Source organism: Oxyura jamaicensis, chromosome 24 (assembly GCF_011077185.1).
Source record: "Oxyura jamaicensis isolate SHBP4307 breed ruddy duck chromosome 24, BPBGC_Ojam_1.0, whole genome shotgun sequence".
Classification (NCBI taxonomy): domain Eukaryota; kingdom Metazoa; phylum Chordata; class Aves; order Anseriformes; family Anatidae; genus Oxyura; species Oxyura jamaicensis.
This window is the reverse complement of record NC_048916.1, coordinates 6580892-6597061: the sequence shown is the minus strand read 5'-3', so window position 1 is coordinate 6597061 and position 16170 is coordinate 6580892. Positions and strand designations below refer to the sequence as shown.

General features: G+C 52.3%; 1 long non-coding RNA gene across 1 annotated transcript in view; it reads right to left on the bottom strand.

Moving 5' to 3' along the window:
* The window catches only part of LOC118178038, a 79354-nt gene extending 64450 nt beyond the window's left edge, over positions 1-14904 (bottom strand). Inside the window, exon 1 of the long non-coding RNA XR_004756019.1 lies at positions 14839-14904. This is a non-coding gene — a long non-coding RNA (uncharacterized LOC118178038). The remainder of the gene's footprint in view (positions 1-14838) is intronic.
* Positions 14905-16170: the final 1266 nt, after the last annotated feature.

Below are 16170 nucleotides of genomic sequence, written 5' to 3'. Positions count from 1 at the left end.
CACCTCACTAACACGTGCCTCATGGGAGGGATTCATTAGCTAATGCTCATAAAGCATGTTTTATGGCCTGCCCTTCTCTCATTGAAATGGATGGGAGGACCACACTTGACCTCGGTAGGAACAGGAGACATTTAATGACAGGAGCCAACAGTATTTTATACAAACCAGATTAGCAGTCCCCTAAAGCATCCGGGCTGCCAGGCCTCCCGCAGGACGGACTGAGGCTGTCTTGCTCTGAGCACAGAGCAAAAAATCTGCAGTCCCATCAAAGCGAGGAGATCCCTGTTTTTTGTTGTTGTTTTTTGGGATCTCACAAGCCTTTGGCAGGCACACAGCCTCGATGCCACCAATGGGTGCACAGCCCCTCGTCCCCGCCAAGCACCTCTCCTCAGCACTGCCGTAAACTTCTACATGCTGCTTTTCCCACTTATTTCACCAGTTCCCCAGCTCCTCCCAGGAGAGGAGGTTTTTGGCCCTGATGCTCCAATGTGCCACGAGTAAGAGATCATTAACTGACATCTCCCCTTCCCGTGCCTGGCTGGGGACCGCAGCACTTTAATGAAGTGTCTGTTCCAGCTGATATAGCCAGGATGTCAGACATCATCTGGGCTTCTTTCATTATTTTCACCTTTTGCTGTCTCCAGCACTGACAGATTAAAATTATTTGCACCACTTTCTTGCATATTTCATTAGATTTGCTTTAGCATCCCTGGCACCTGGAGCCAGCAGTGCCCAGGCTGCATGGATGGGGACTGCTCGCTGGTGCCACGCATGGGGGTTGTGCTTGGGAGGAGGAGGAGGATGAAGGGGAGGAGGAGAGCTCAGCCAGGAGGCACTGAGCAGGCAGCCCTGTCCACAGCACAGCAAGGACTCAACATGCAGCAGCTGATGCAGCACCTCCTGTGATCGAGGGTGGCTTTGGGAAGGCACCAGCACCCTCCCCATTTCCCCATCAGTAAATACAGCCAGTACATCTGTCTCCTTCCAGGAAGGGCAGCTCAGGACAGCGTCAAGCGGGCAATGAAATACTGACACATTTGTTGCTAGCATCCACCATGCTCTGCTGAAGCCTGAGATTCACTGCCAAATCCGAGCAGACTCAGTGCTACCAGAGGGATCAACAGGTTCCAGGCTCTGCGACGTTGAGCGAGCAACGTTACGCTGTGCTGCGTGATATTTCATCTCTGCTGCAGCTCACCTTCCTCACAAGCACAAACCCGTGGAAGGAGCCAGTGCTGGTTTGGACACATGCAGGAGCATCACCTGGGGATGCAGAGCCCAAACCCACACCCGGCTGCACCAGCAGGGAGGCTCCACAGATGTTTCACCCAGTGCTGCTGGGGTGCAACAGTCCCTCCTCGTGGAAACACCCTTTGTGAGATTTGTTGCAAGTCATCAGAAGAGAGCAGGGAGACATTATGTGCCTTTCTACAATAACATAGCGATGTCTTCCACTCCAATAAAGGCAGAAATATTCCCCCAGGTCTGTCTCGCATATCTAGCTGCTATCGCTGGGGATCTCCCATGCAGCAGACGGGAATCTCATCTACTGCCTCGTGCAGTCAAATGGAAGCAGCGGGGTGCCTGCCACTGCGCCTCTGGCTCCTGACAGGGACACACGTAATGAGAATGGAAACAGATTACGGCCAACCTGATACCCAAATAACAAATAGGGATCCTGGAGAGAAGCTTGTTTTATTGGTGTTGGAGGAGGATTCTGATGATTTGCCATCAGCTCATCCCCACTGTGCTCCTCAAACGTGGAGCCAGGTGGAATTGGGCTCCTCCACGAGTGCTTGGCAGTGATGGCACAGGCACCAGTGCCAGTACCCAAACACTCCCTGCACGGGAGGACCTCAGTGCTCACACCTCGTCTGCACCGTGGTGGTTTGGGGAGTAACCGCAGGAACAAACAGGAGAAACAGCCACAGGTCCCCAGGGTAGGCACCGCCCTGCTCTCACCAAGCCGAGTGCTGCAGGATGGTGCTGACAGACCCAGGAGCACCCAAACTCCTGGAAAAACTAATTTCCAGGGAAACCCAGAGTGAAGGAAAGGAATAGCAGGGACTGCAGAAGAGACAGTGGCACTGAAATCCTGCACGTCGCCCCCTCCCTGAGAAGCTCCAGCCCTGACGTGACCAGACAGGGTTTGAAGGCTTGCTCTCGTCTGGCAAAATGTCCAGAGAGCAAACGTGTGAGCAGAGCCTCACACCGTGCCGGAGCTGCGCCTCCGTGGAGATGCCCCCAGCCACATCAGCTGCCACCTCCCACCTTCTTTATTTAATTAACTCCCTCCTGATGTAGGTAATGGAGCTCTGGAGCTCTTAAACAAAGATTTAATCAGCCCAGGCTCTGCACTCACAGCAACTAACTCCCTTTGTTAGATTGGTGTGAAATCCAGGGCATGTTTAGCCCATGACAATGTCCTCACTGTTAATAGCTTCTAGCATCGTGCGTGTCCCCAGATAGTCCAGCACTGAGTCCTTTGGACTCTCTTCTCTGTGCATCAAAGAGTCACCTGGGTCATTGATTTTTAGCATCATGCAAATCGAGCCAGCAGGGAGCTGGCAACTCCAGTGCATTATTATTTAGGATGGATAAACTCTTATTCCTGGTTCTCAGCATCTTGCCGAGACCAAGGGAGGGTTTCTGATTTATCGTGATTGTTTTTAATCCTGCGGAGGAGCCACAACAGAAAAGCAGAGGGGAGGGGAAGCAGGCAAAACTGTTTCCATCACCAAAGACCTCGCAGAATAAGGTGCTGCCCAGGAGGAGGGTCCCCACCACGTTTCCTGCCCCTCTACAAAAGGCAATATTTTTGACCTCCATCAGCTTTGTGAGGATCAGAGCTGGGCACCAAGGGAATGCCCAACAGATTGCCCCGCAGCACGTAGGACAGCACAGAGCCGGGCACCAAGATGTCCCTCGGAAAGACCCAGCCAGCCCCACACAACCCAGGCAGAGGCTGGCGCACGCTCAGCTCACCGCAGCCGCTCCCAGCCTGCACAAAGTGCACCCAGAGTCCCTGCCAGGTTAGCAAATGATCTCCTTCAGCAGCAGACGATGAACAAGACAGTGATCTATCGGCAGAAAGTAGACATCCAAAAGCCCTTCCAGACCTCTCCCCCACCCCCAGCTCTCTCTGCCCCCACCAGCAGCTCCTTCCCGACCCGAAGCGAATTGCAGATAGATTGGCTCCCAGTAAATGGCAATAACTTTGCAGAATGCCATCTTAATAAGTGCATCTCCCAGCCAGGGGTGAGAAGCAGCAGCTGAAGCGCCGGCGTGGATGTCAAGTTACAAATGAGACATCCAACTGCTTCATTTATTAGAGGGAATCAATTCGACTTTTCATATTCACCAGGAGTTTCAGGCAGGAAGGACCCCATCAACAGCCTGCACTCAGCCCATTGCGTTTTAGCACAATGCAACACATGGGGGGGGGAAAGGGAATGAAAAATCTCTCACCGCACAGCATCACTGGAAAACACAAGTGCTATTTTCCAGAGCCAGGAAGGGAAAGCACGAGGAGAGCACGCTGGATGCGCTGCCCCATCCTCCCAGCAGATGCTGTGGAATCACAGCAGGAGCACGGGCTGTGTTCATGGAGCACGGTTAAGCTACGTATCTGGGAACAGCAAATGTCATTTTTGTCAATAAAAAAAGAACATTAAAAAGCACAGAACCATCCCAAACTCCTTCTCCTGCAAGCACAGCTGGCAGGCTAACAAATGGGAGCACAACAGCACGGGACCCAAATGCTAACAGGGAGCCCCAGCGCTGCTGCCAGCCGTTCCTGAGCCCCGGGTTGCCTCTAACCAAACCCCTGTTCCCTACAGCCAGAGCCTGCTCGTGTGCGTTCTGGTTTTACACTGTGCTGGCCTCATTAGGCTAAATGGGGTGAGGTAGAAGTGCTGGTTCTCTTTGCACTGGGGAGCTTCAATGCTGCCCTTTAGACTAAGTTAACAGTTGTGTGTGCACGTGCAGCTTAATCCTCCAAGAGCTGTAATTGCGACTGTACAAAAATATTACAGGCCACTAGAAGCAATTTAATGATAATAATATTTTTTTTTTAAATAGAAAATGAAGCAGCTGTCATCCTTGATTTTCAGGCTTCTTTATCATGCAAAAGCCTCCTGTTCGTTTCCCCACAGACAATTAACGTATCTGCAATCACAACAAGAAGCCTGCACCAAGTGTAAGGCCATGGGCAAACCAAACCTTTGCCAAGGCAAGCAGAGAGCACTCGCACAACTAAGTGCATTGATGGTCTTCAAGGCAGCCCCGTTCCCCACATCTCCAGTCAGTGTGGGGAAGGACACAGTGGGCCAGGGAGGACCTGGGGAAACACCAAGCAGAGGTTCACAGCCAGATTTCTCATCTGTCCAGCTCCTGGCTCCACGCACCATCTCCCGTGCAAATGGGACTGTGCCCAGCTGCCCCAACTCCTCTGCCCTCCCCGCAGCTCGCCAAAGGGAACCCTCACCTTAAACTGCACCTAAAACAACACGTAATCTGATGCATGGCTGTTAATTAACAAATAAATCAAGTTCGTCATGCCGATTAAGAAAAACGTAACCAGTGCTGCACTGGCGGCAGGACGCCCCGTCCCGCCCCGCAGACTGGAGGCGTTCTCCGCCAGATGTGTGCAGGGGGGGCTGCATCAGGAGCAACCCCCCCTCGGCCGACATTTATCGCCCGATTCAGAGCACCCCAGAGCTGCTCAAGAGAGACACCTGTAGGCAAAATACGGAGAGACCCTGGCAGGCAGCCCGGCACAGCCCTGGAGAAGGGGAATGTTTCACCGGCACCGTGATCTCTCCGGGCAGGGATGAAGCGGGGGATGCCCCCGTGCTGGGGGGCAGGCAGGCTCCCGGTGTCACAGCGGGGCCAGGAGCACGGCCCCGCAGCTCAGCACCACCGCCGAGGCAGCAGGAAAGGTCACGCCACTGGAGATCACCTCCACGTCTCCCCTGCCACGCTGCCCGTTACGGGGCTGTCACATCCCCTCCAAGACACTCGTAATGAGAAAGGGAAGGGAGAGGGGAAGGAAAAACACAGAGCTAAATTAATTCTGATGACAAAGATAATAACAAGATCAGGAAATGGTGCAAAATGAATCCATTATAATTACAGTGTCAGCACTGTCAGCCCCAAGGTCTTCCTCGGGGCTGCTGGAGATGAGCAGAGCAGCGCTCACAGCAGTGCTGGGGCACCAGGCACAGGCAGATCAGCTCCACAGAGCAAGTTGCCATCGAGACAAATGCTCTCAGCTGGTACAAGACCTCTCCTCTGCCACCCAGGGACATGCTGATCCTCACAAAGAGGGCTTTAAAGCATCCAGCAAACTCATATCCCACCTGCTTTGCCATTGCATTTACACTCCAGCTGTTACCCTCAGCCTCCGTGCACGGTGCTCGTGGCTCCCTGCTCCCCTTCCCAGCCTCAGACCCCGCTCCTCAGACCTTCCTCCAACAGCTGCCAAGGCTCACACTGTTCCCAAACCCTGCCGAGCCCAGGGTATGGCCTGGCCCAAACAAACCATGCAGGATTTGGGATCATCGTTGGGTTTTCCATCATCAGGCTGCCGCCCTCCTGGCCCAAGCACCAACTCCCTGTGCTCCGCAGAGCCAGGTGCAATGCCCTCCTTGCTGGTGCTACTTTCCAAATGACTAATTGATAGCATTTGGCAATCTTTCAACTCTTTTCAATCTCTTCAAACCCCAACTAATTAATCTTCACAACCAGAGCTTGGCTGACTCTTTGTCACAAATGATTTACCCAATTAATTTGGCCCTTTTCTTTGCTCAGCTAACTGCAATCAGATAGATTCTAGCAAATAGCTTTGTTATTCACAATTGTTCAATGAACCTGCTATGTGAACTTATTTCTGTCTCTGGGCAGCTCAGATGTATTTGCTTCATTTGTGTCATTCCTCGTTATGCCTTAACGATGGCCACAGGATTGGGTCCTCCAGACCAGGAGCTGCACCTCGGCTTGCTGGTTGGGCAGGCGAGGCACAGCAGCCTCTGAGCGTGCAGGCAGCTGGAAACCCTTTGTGCGAACACACATCAGCCAAGGCTTTGCCTGTTGGCTTTGCACAAGCAAGAGCAAAACAAGAAATCCCAGAGCACAGAACCCAGGAGTTACTGCGGCCACGTAGAAGAAATGTTGCTTGCATCTTTATGCACTACCTGCAACACCAACGGCGGAGGAGGGAAGTCATCACCTGGGCAAAGCAGCCATGCAAGGAGCAAACCCCTCAGCAGCACCACAGCTTCATGGCCTCCAGTTTTGGCTGCAGCAGCCTGAGACTTCCTGCCAGCACTGCTCCCTGTCCCACTGACCCTTTGTGCGCTTCTGCACCATCCATGTTCTGCTTTCCACTGCAAAACCTACCACCACAGATCCCTGCACAGGGAAGGTGCTGCCCGAGCCAGCTGGGGCTGGGTGGCCGCGATCCCTGGGACAGGAGAACAGCCCCACCATGCTCTCACCCCCAGCACCAGAGCACAGAGCAGCACATGAGAGCAGAGGGGGCCCTTGCAAGCTGCTCACCAGCTCTTGGCAGCACGCTCCTGCCTCAGGGTCCCCTCCAGGGCACGGAGGACAGCAGCAGGGTCTCGGGGCCCTGTCCCCTCGTGCCATGCAGGCACTTGTCAGAGCTAGGCAATGGCGACACTGTTATTATACATGGCCTCACAGCCCATTCAAGGCACTGGAAGATGAATTATGTTTCATTTATATCAAAGAAGCAATCTCAGAGCCCATTTGTGATCAAATTTGCTGTCAGAGAAACTTTGCTTTATCTCATTACATCTGATATCTCTTGGCTTCTTGTCCTTGAGACTATTAAAGTTTAATGTCAAATTCGAGATGAAATGGAATCTTTGCTGTATCATCTCATCAGGGCCTGGTGCACCCCGTCCATCCTCACGTTCCTGACAAGTCATTACAGCGGGGCAGCTGGGGGGGGAAGCCTTCCTGCCCTGCCAGCCCTGCCCGGCAGCATCACACCTCGGAGGCGGCCAGCATCAAGGGAGCAGCACCCAGATGGGCCCTGCCAGCCCCCTGTGGGGCAGAGCCACCCCAAAGCATCCCTGAGCACCTTCACCCTTGCAATATCTTCTCCAGATCATGAGGCTCGGGGGCAGAAAGGGAGATTGTCAAGCACAAGTGGTTTTCTCTTCTGCTGGAAGCCAGCCCGCTGCCGTGCCCGGTGCCAGGGACGTGGCACGCTGGGGACATCGGAGCTACGTGCCCAGATAAGCCCGGTCCTGAAAACCATCAGCCAGCAGCTTGCACTTTGGTCCTTTAGGGACCAAGCTGGGCCACAGCACAGGGAGGAATTTGAAATTCAGAGCAAGGCTGGGAAGCAGACCCCTTTGAGGTGATACGCCCTTTCTGGATCATTTAGTCTTTGCACAATGTTTCCTGCAAAGACTAAGCATCTTTGATGATAGGCTTTAGTGGGCTCCCAGGAGGCTTTCCTGGAGCTAACTTGTGCAACCTCCTAAATATGTTGTGCAGAAGGGTCTGCTGGGTCTAGATTAAAGCGAGCCCTCCTTGACTGATCCATGAAAGCTTTCTAAGATGAACACGCAGTCATTTTCAGCTCTCCAGGAAAATAGCTCACATATGATACTGCTCCCACCTCACCACAGACAGACATTTTCTTCTACCACCACCAAGGGGGGGGAAAAAATACCAGCCCACAACATTTGCAAACGCAGCACTCACCCTGCCTGCAGAGGCCAAGTAGCAAAGGAGAAGCGAGCAGGAAGCAGCAATTCCCCCTCTCCCCCAGGCACAGGGGGCATGCACACCGGCACAGGGCAGAGTGCAGCCGGGGGGGGAAACACTCAAAAGAGCCGGTGCTTCCCTGGGAAAGCCATTTCTGAGGAGTTACCATCCATCACAGGAGAAAAAAGCAGAGAACATGAACAGAAACTTTCCAAGCGTCGCTAGCACAAGCCCTCTAATCTCAAAGCCCGGTGCCAAAAGGGGGAGAGGAGCACAAAGACGTAATGGGGTGAGTTCTCTAAATACCCTCTCGTTTTCAGGTGCCCAACCTTAGACTCTCTGGCTGGGATTTTCAAAGCAGCCGAGGGACGCAGAGGCACAATTCCTGCCTCATTGCAAAAGTCTCAAGGAGTTCAGTCTTTCCAGATTAACAAAGAGAAGGTGATGAGGTGACTTGATCAAAGCCTTTAAATACCTACACAGAGAACAAAAAAATTGATAGTAGAGGGCTCTTCAGTCTAACAACAAAGGTGTAAAAAACTGAGTTGCTGGAAGTGAAAGCCAGACAAATGCAGACCAGACATCAGGTGCACGGTTTTACTGCAAGGGTAATTAAGCAGAGGAATTTAGCAAAAGGGTTCTCAGCACCTGGAAACTGCAACCCCAATGGGGTGTTTTGGTGAGAAATCTCCCCTGCTAAACAAAAAGCCGCTGGGGGACTTCCCCGTTCCCAGTAACACGGGATGCACAACTACAGCAGCCGCCCCCCCAGCTCTGTGATTTAATGGAAAAGTGACTCCTTTTAAGTTAAGGGGAGCTGGCTATCTAGGTCCCATGTGTATATAAATCTGGAAACCTCCGTCCACAGAGCTTCAGACTATGATGGAGGCACTGGTAAAAGCTGAGCTCTCTGGGGCAGACAGAGGGGACGCATGGCCGGTTCTCAGGGCAATGAATTAGCCCAGGCAGCTGCCACGTGCCCCTCAGTTCCAGAGCCCGTGTGCAGTTCCTGCAGAGAGCAGTTTGTGTGATTTGCTGTCCTGGTGTCAAATCACTCTGCATATTCCCCCCAGTCAACTTCAGGCATTGTCTGCCTAAGAGAGGTCCGAGAGGGGAAGCCACTGCCACCCTGCTTCAGCTTGCATCTTGCCAGGGCTGCATTTATCCAGAGCACCGCACGATTGTGGCGTTTGTCAATGTGTATTTAACCACAGAAACGTTAGTGAACATACACCAAACATAGCTGCACTCCTAAGCAAGGCTTCACCATTTAAAAGGCAAGCGGAGCAAGCATAGCCTATTTGCATCAGTAATTTAACACGGAGACAATAAGTGATCCGATCGATGGGAGGCAATTCCCAGAGGGGACTGTCATAGACACTGTTAGGTACTACCCCATATTTTCAGAGCCTGATCCTGTGAGATGTAACCCAGCGAGCTCCAGCCCTGCCCTGCCTGGACCCCATCCCGGTGCCCCCTGCCAGCTGAGCCCAGCTCCCCCAGGATTAGGGGCAGGAACAGCACCCAGGGCCAACGCAGCCAGGGACAAACACCAACGAACACCAACGCCTTTCTTCCATGCATCAAGCAGCTTTTCCAGCCTCAGCTAAACCTCCGGCATCAATAGCTGCTAAACACATCATCATCCACACTTAAAAGAATAAACAGCAGCCTTCATTAGGGGACCCAGGCAGGGGCCTGGGCTTTTCTTTTTTGCTTTTCTGTTTTTAATGGGTTAGTTATGGCACTTTCAAAATGAATGAACTCCCAGCCCAAAACCCACAGTTCAATTGTCAGTTATTGCTGGCAGTTTATCAGCATTAGCTGATTAGACTCAGAATGATGGATTCCCCTGCCTAAGACTGGTGCAAAGCAGAGGAAAAACCTCCTTTCCCTCGGTTTTCTCTGTCACCCAGCAGTAATTGCTGCCTCTAATTCTCCCCAACTGCTTCCCCACCAGCCCCGCCACAGCAACCTCTAACAGCAGCAGCTTTTGTTTTCATCCTCTGCAATCACAGAGAAATAATAATAATAAAATAAAATTCAAATGAGAAGGAAGCTCAGCCCCAGCAGAATTTAATTGATGATCATTACACTTTGGAATCTAAACTCTTTTAATTTCATTGTGTTTCACAGAGATGAATTATGAAATTACAGCTGGCCAATTATAGATCGTGCCTTTTGCTTTGTGTGCCTTTCAATTCCTTTCTCCCTTCCAAACGTCTGACCCTTTCCTTTGAGTCAAGGATTGATATCAAAGGGGAAACACTGTCCTTTATTATCCATGGAGCATCTTCCACCCATTGGAAGAAAGGAACAGGAGAAAAGCAGTGCTGGCAGGTCCAATAACTGGGGACTGTGGTTCCATACAGCACAGGCCAGGGCTCACCCTGCTCCCCAGGCAAGGAGCAGTGCAAGGATGCCCATGGCTGGGGACAAACCGGGGATGCTGCCCTGGGCTCTGCACCCAGAGGCTGTTTCAGAGCTGGACCAGCAGGTGCCTGGGAGCAGTCCCACAGGACAACCATCCAAGTGCAGCGATGTGGAGCTGCTGCTCCATGCAACTGGGTAAGACAGAGCCTGTCCTTGGGGCAGCAAGCACAGCCTGCACGGACAGCAGGGCCTCTGCCCTCCTGGGGAGCTGGGGACAGTCACTGGGGTCTGGGTGTCCCTGCTCACCTTCCCATTGTGGCTCTGCAGAAGTCACAGCCGGCTGGCACCGAACAGGCTGGAAACCCATTTGGCACAGCATAACAGACGTAAAAAGCATCACTCCTGTAATCTCATTAAAGGAAGCTTTAAGGGAACCTGTCCCTCAGGGCTCTAATAACAGCTTCATGCATTAAATTCCTTCTTGTTTTGTTTCATTTGCTGGGACAATTTTTACTATAAGTGGAGCTGTGCCTGCAAGGAAGGGGAGAGATTTAAAGACTCACATACTGCTAGCCACAGCCTTGCAAGCCTCTCCCAAACCCCGTCCCACCTGCTTCACTCCTTGACCCCGTGCTCTGAAAGCCCAGTGCCACTCAGCACCCAGTTTAAAAAATAACAAGCAGTGGACGACTGCTCCGCCACCTGAGCGGTCCAGCGGTCACTGCACCACTGCAACTGAGCGCCAAGGTGTCTCCTTTACCTCCACGGGGATTTTATTGCAGAGCTGGCTTGCTCTTTGGTTTATTTTCCTAGTGCTGAATGGGAAAATAAAGCCTTCTGCAAAATGTCACTTGAAGAAAAATACATGCCACCACCACAGCCTTGCAAAATAAATAAATAAATAAAAAGTGATAAATTTTGGCTGTCTTAAAAAGACAGGCCAGTATTGCTTATCAACCGCGATTTGACCAGATAGCTGCTTCAGAAAACAGACACTGGTCTGCGTGTAATAAATGAAAGCAATAAAGCCAAAGTGCCTCCTCAGAGCTATAATTAAGAACCGCAGCACCTCGGAGCGAGCGGAGCCAGCAGGAGCCGCTCCCCAGGCAGAGGGGCTGCAGAGGGGGAGCCTCCTGGGGACCCCGGGGGGCTGCAGGTGCCTTTGGGGCCCTGCCCCACCTCACCACACACAAACCGACCCCCGAAGCCATTCCTGCCTGCGAGGGCTGCCGGTGCTGCCGCTCAGCAAGCAGCAGGAGCGAGCCCAAGGCTGCGTGCCTCCTCGATCAACATCCCCGGAGCTGCTTTTTCTTAAAGAGGTGTCTATTTAACACCATTTCCATCACAAGCAGCTGCTTTGCATTTCTTCTGGCTTTATTAAAACTGATTTTCTATTTGCACTATACAAGCTGATCTGATTACATTTCCATTTCTTCCCCTAAAGAGAAGGGGCTCGCTCTCCAAAGACAAAATGGATATCAGGGCTGGCTCCCCCTCCTGCTGGAGGGCTCTTCTGCGAGGGACCGGGGACGAGGGCCGACGCGCAGAGTTCGAGCTGCGAGATCTGCTCTGCAGCATCCCACATCTGTTTCCATGGGGACAAGCAGGCTGCAATTCAGCAGGCCTGATCCTGCTTTTGCTTGTATAAATATCAGTCAGAAGCCATCTCACCAGAGACGGCGGATTTGCCTTGCAGAGCAACAGAAACCGGCGAGCCTGGGAAATAAATGCCTGCAGCCAGCAGCCTGCTGGGGGCCCTGCAAGACGCTGCCCAGCGTTTTGCCTCTTCCTCCTGAGGGCCAGAGGCCAAGGCTGGTTAGTGCTGCTCCGTGAGCCGCATGCCCACCCACCGGTCAGGCTGTCAGGAATGGCAGCAGGCACTCGGGTCTGGCATCAGAGGGCAAAAGTGTCCCTAAAATAGGTGTTAATAGACGGGTCAGCATCTGGCCATCAGCGCAGCTCCCCGAGGTTTGGGAAGGCTGTCAAGCAGCACTATAAATTGCACAAGAAGAAAGGGGCAAACGCCTGGGTCCTTCCAGGCTGTTAGCAAGAGACAAGCCATGCTCAGCCAGGCTGCCCACACACGTCCTTGCGATCTCAAAACCACCTGTACAGAGACTCTTCCATTAAGCAGCAACGAGGAGTTTTCATTTTGGTTAAAGACTTCTTAAGATTAGGAAACATCCATTAGTGTCCCTGCATTCTACAAGGCTTCATAATTTGTCCCCATCTTCCTCTACCGCTCTATCACCAACCTTGTGGGAAACCATCACCAGGAAGACGCTTTGAAGTACCAACTTTATTAAGATTGATTCCACCTGCCTCTGGTTTTGACAAGTCCAAAGCAAACACATGGGGCCATGGGGAGATTTGGTAATAATTACCATCTTTAATTACTACTAAAACATCAATTGCTCTTGTTCAATTAGTATCACAGATTCAGGCATGGCAAATTTTGTAGCACAAAATAAGCTGAAAATTGATTTCTGAACACTTAATGCAGATCTGAAACTGCTAACCTGATAAGAGGGCAATAGCAGAACAAGCGCACCGTCAGTGAGGAATTTCGTGCTGATGTAATTGCTTTGGTGGAAGATTAATAACTTGTATACTTACATCTTGTACATCAAGTAGGAGTTACTCATTAGGGGGAGCGCAAAGAAGGGGAGAACATGTTAACAAGGACAGAGGCAATTAGACATGAAGCCACTGCAGAAATGCTCGCAGACCATTGACTAGCGAGCAGGGCAGTGGCTTGGGGGAGGCACAGCGGGGGCTGCTGCCCAGCAGCCCAGCACCAGCACGATGCCACCCACAGCAGGAGCACAAATTACAGCTCTCCCACCCAGTTCCCAGCCCTACTGAAGCAAGAACAGGGTGAGCAGAGACATCCCAACCACACCACTTATCACAAAAACCAAGCAAATATTTACAGGAGAACATTTAAAAACTTCACCCAAATACCATCTTCCACAAGCAACCAATATTTTAATCCCAACTGCAGCAAGGAGGCACCCCCTCGTACCCCAGCAGCACACCGATCCTGCAGCTCATTTCCAGTCCCCAGGGAGGAGGAGAAGGGGTGCACAGGCGAGGGGCCGGGTCTCTCATCCTGCCACCCCCGAGCCACCGAGCACCTTGAGGGAGGCAGCTAATTGCCGCAGCAATGGGCAGGAGCATTTGCATAATGAAGCGCAGAAGGGATGTTTAGCTCATGTATTTTTTAGAAGGTTTATTTTTAATTTTATTTAGCTTAAGAAGGGCATGTCACTCAAACTCTGCTGGTCATTTATAAAAACATTTCAATTGTGTCTGTGCGAGGCTGTCTTTAGGCCTAAGTGGCTCTCGCACCAGCGCCGAATACTAATAGGAACGCCATCGACACGCGGGCGAGGGAGCCCGCTATTAAACTGCCGGCTGGGAAGTTTTCTCCCTGCTATTCTCATGCATGATTTTGTGCAGAAAAATCTCTACCTTCCTACATTGCGAGTAGCAGTTTTCTTTTTTTAGCCTTCTGAGAAACATTTTTGTTAGTGAAATATCAAGATTAAAGTATCGACTGCCTGTAGAAGTCCACAGGCAGCCGGTTTCTGAAGAAAGCTCTAAATGAAGGCTGCTTGCAGACTCTTTATGTAATTTAAAGATAGACTGCCTTTGTTTTTGTACAATGAGAAAGTGAATTAAATTAGCTTAACCCTCTGCTAGCCTGTCATCAGCATGCCAAAAGCCCTGGCCTACAGGTGGGGAAGGAGCTGTCCTTCAAGGACCACCTTGTCCCCAGGGCCACCAGGGCTTGGAGATACCAAGCCAGGCACCCTCACCGGGGCCCACCAGCTAGCATCAGGCACAGCATCTCTACCCCCTCATCCTTCCTTTAGCTACAGACCCCTGCAGCAGCCCGTTTTGGTGTGAGGACCAGGGGGATTGGCCAACATCTTCCCAAAGGCCGCCTGTGACTCAGCACCCAGCATCCCGCCCAACACCCCAAAGGCAAGGCTTCCTCCAAACCTTTGTGACAAATGAAGGGCAAATGACTGAAAAGACACAAAGAGGGTGCAGTTGCCTATTTGCGTGTCATGTTTTATCCTCTTTTTCATCTGCTCTTCCTTCCATCTTCCCTCCCACACTGCTTCACCTCCCACACCTACCAGGAACTTAAAAGGAGAAACTTTGCTAAAATGTTGAAAGCCAGAAATTCAATGCGTGCCTTTATCTGTGTCACAGGTGGCTACAGAGACCTTTTTTACGTTGCCTTTGGTCCCACACAACACAACCCTTCCTTTTCCTTCCAGCACTCCCTGGAAGCCTCTCGCAGAGCCCATCTGCCCGTTGTGCTGTGGGTTGGTGAGGTTTCCCACCCTCATCCCAGCCACCAGCCAGGGCACAGGGCCTGATGTGTGCCACAGAAGGGCTGCAGAGGGCTCACAGGGAACAGCTCTGCCAGAGGACAGGAGCACATCCCTCCAGGCAGCAGGGACCCCAACGCAGCTCCCCGCAGCTTAGACCCCAAGGTGGGCAGCAGCTGATTCACTCCCCTGGCACCTGAAGCCATTCAGATGTGAGGGTACGGCACAGAGTGCTTCACAACTTGGGACTCAGAGACCCTTTGCAGCACAGAGAAAAGTGGCCCTCGCGCACACAGTGCCCCACCATCAGGCCTCCACTTCCCCTGACAAAGCCTACAAATTGTACAAAAGCCCCACGCTTTGGGGAGGGATTTACCTGGGCTTTCCAAGGCTGGAGAGCAGCTCCTCCTCATCCCAGCAGCACGAGAGGACCCCACCTGGCCCAAGTCCTGCAGTCCAAGGGCTGGGGGGGGCAGCCTACCTCTATTTCAAGGCTCTCAATCTGCCCAATTATTCCTGCAGCTCCTGCTGAAGCCCTTGGTCGTTAATGAGCAGAACTCAGCTCAGGTGGGCAGCAGAGCCCGAGCTCACCTGAGAGCTTCTCGCCGCTGCTCGGCTCGCGACGAGCTGATTAAACTGGCACGCGGACCGCAATGAAGTTGGAGAGAGGGCTCCAAACTAATTAGCACATGCACAGCCACTCATTACTACCATTACTATGACATTATTAATTTCCCCACCTCTCATCTGCAGCTTTTCAGTCGCTTCATTTCAATCTGCTTTAGCATCGGGAGATGGGAATTAAACCCGAACTAAACCCCTTCCCATGCTCCATCGTGCCCAGCTGTCCCATCCCCGTGCCCTGCCAGCTCTGCCCTTCTCCATCCTGGGCCGGGTGAGAGCGAACAGCCATTTCACCCCTAAAAGTCAGGGTTTTGCTAACAGCAGCAGCATCAGGCGCTCCCATCCTCTGCACAAGAGCCAGCGAACGTATGGGCGTGCGGAGGGCAGCAGCCACGCAGGGGAAGGAGATATCGTGGCTGAGACGTGTTTGTTGGGAGTCATTAGCTACTCCCTGCCATCAGTCTATTACCATAAACTTAAGCTTCCATATTCTTTCATTTTAAATGACTTTTCATATCGGATTTCCAAATGAGCTCTGCCTCCAGTCAGCTCCCATTTATCTAATAATGCTATGCAAATATTTTGTTATATTTCAATGAAATACGTCGAAAACTATTACCTCCGGTCCCTGCTGCTGGCAGGCTGTCACTCATCGTGTCCCAAGTGACAGGAGGACACTAACTGCCCCGTGGCTGGAAGGTGACCCGAGGCAGGCACCAGCCCTGCCAGCAATGGCAGGGATTTCGCAGAGGGGCCAACACTCCCTGCCGAAAATGCCTCCAAGCACGTGCCGAGCCACAATCCCGAAGCAGATGTGGGCAGGACGTGGTCGCCCACCCCAGGCATGCCCCAGCCCCACGGCAGGAGCCCTCCGCACACCCTGACCCGTGGCCACGCGGGTGCCTGTTGCATGAGGATGGGTTTGTTGTGCAGAAAGGAAGAGCAAAACGTCCCCTGGGGGGTGCAGACACTCGGGGGGAAGATGTGTCGCCAGCCCCTCTGGCCAGCAGAGGGAAATTTGGGAGTTTAGAGAAAAGGCAGACACCAGCCTGCTCTTGTGTCCTTCACGCAGCCCCTCCTCACG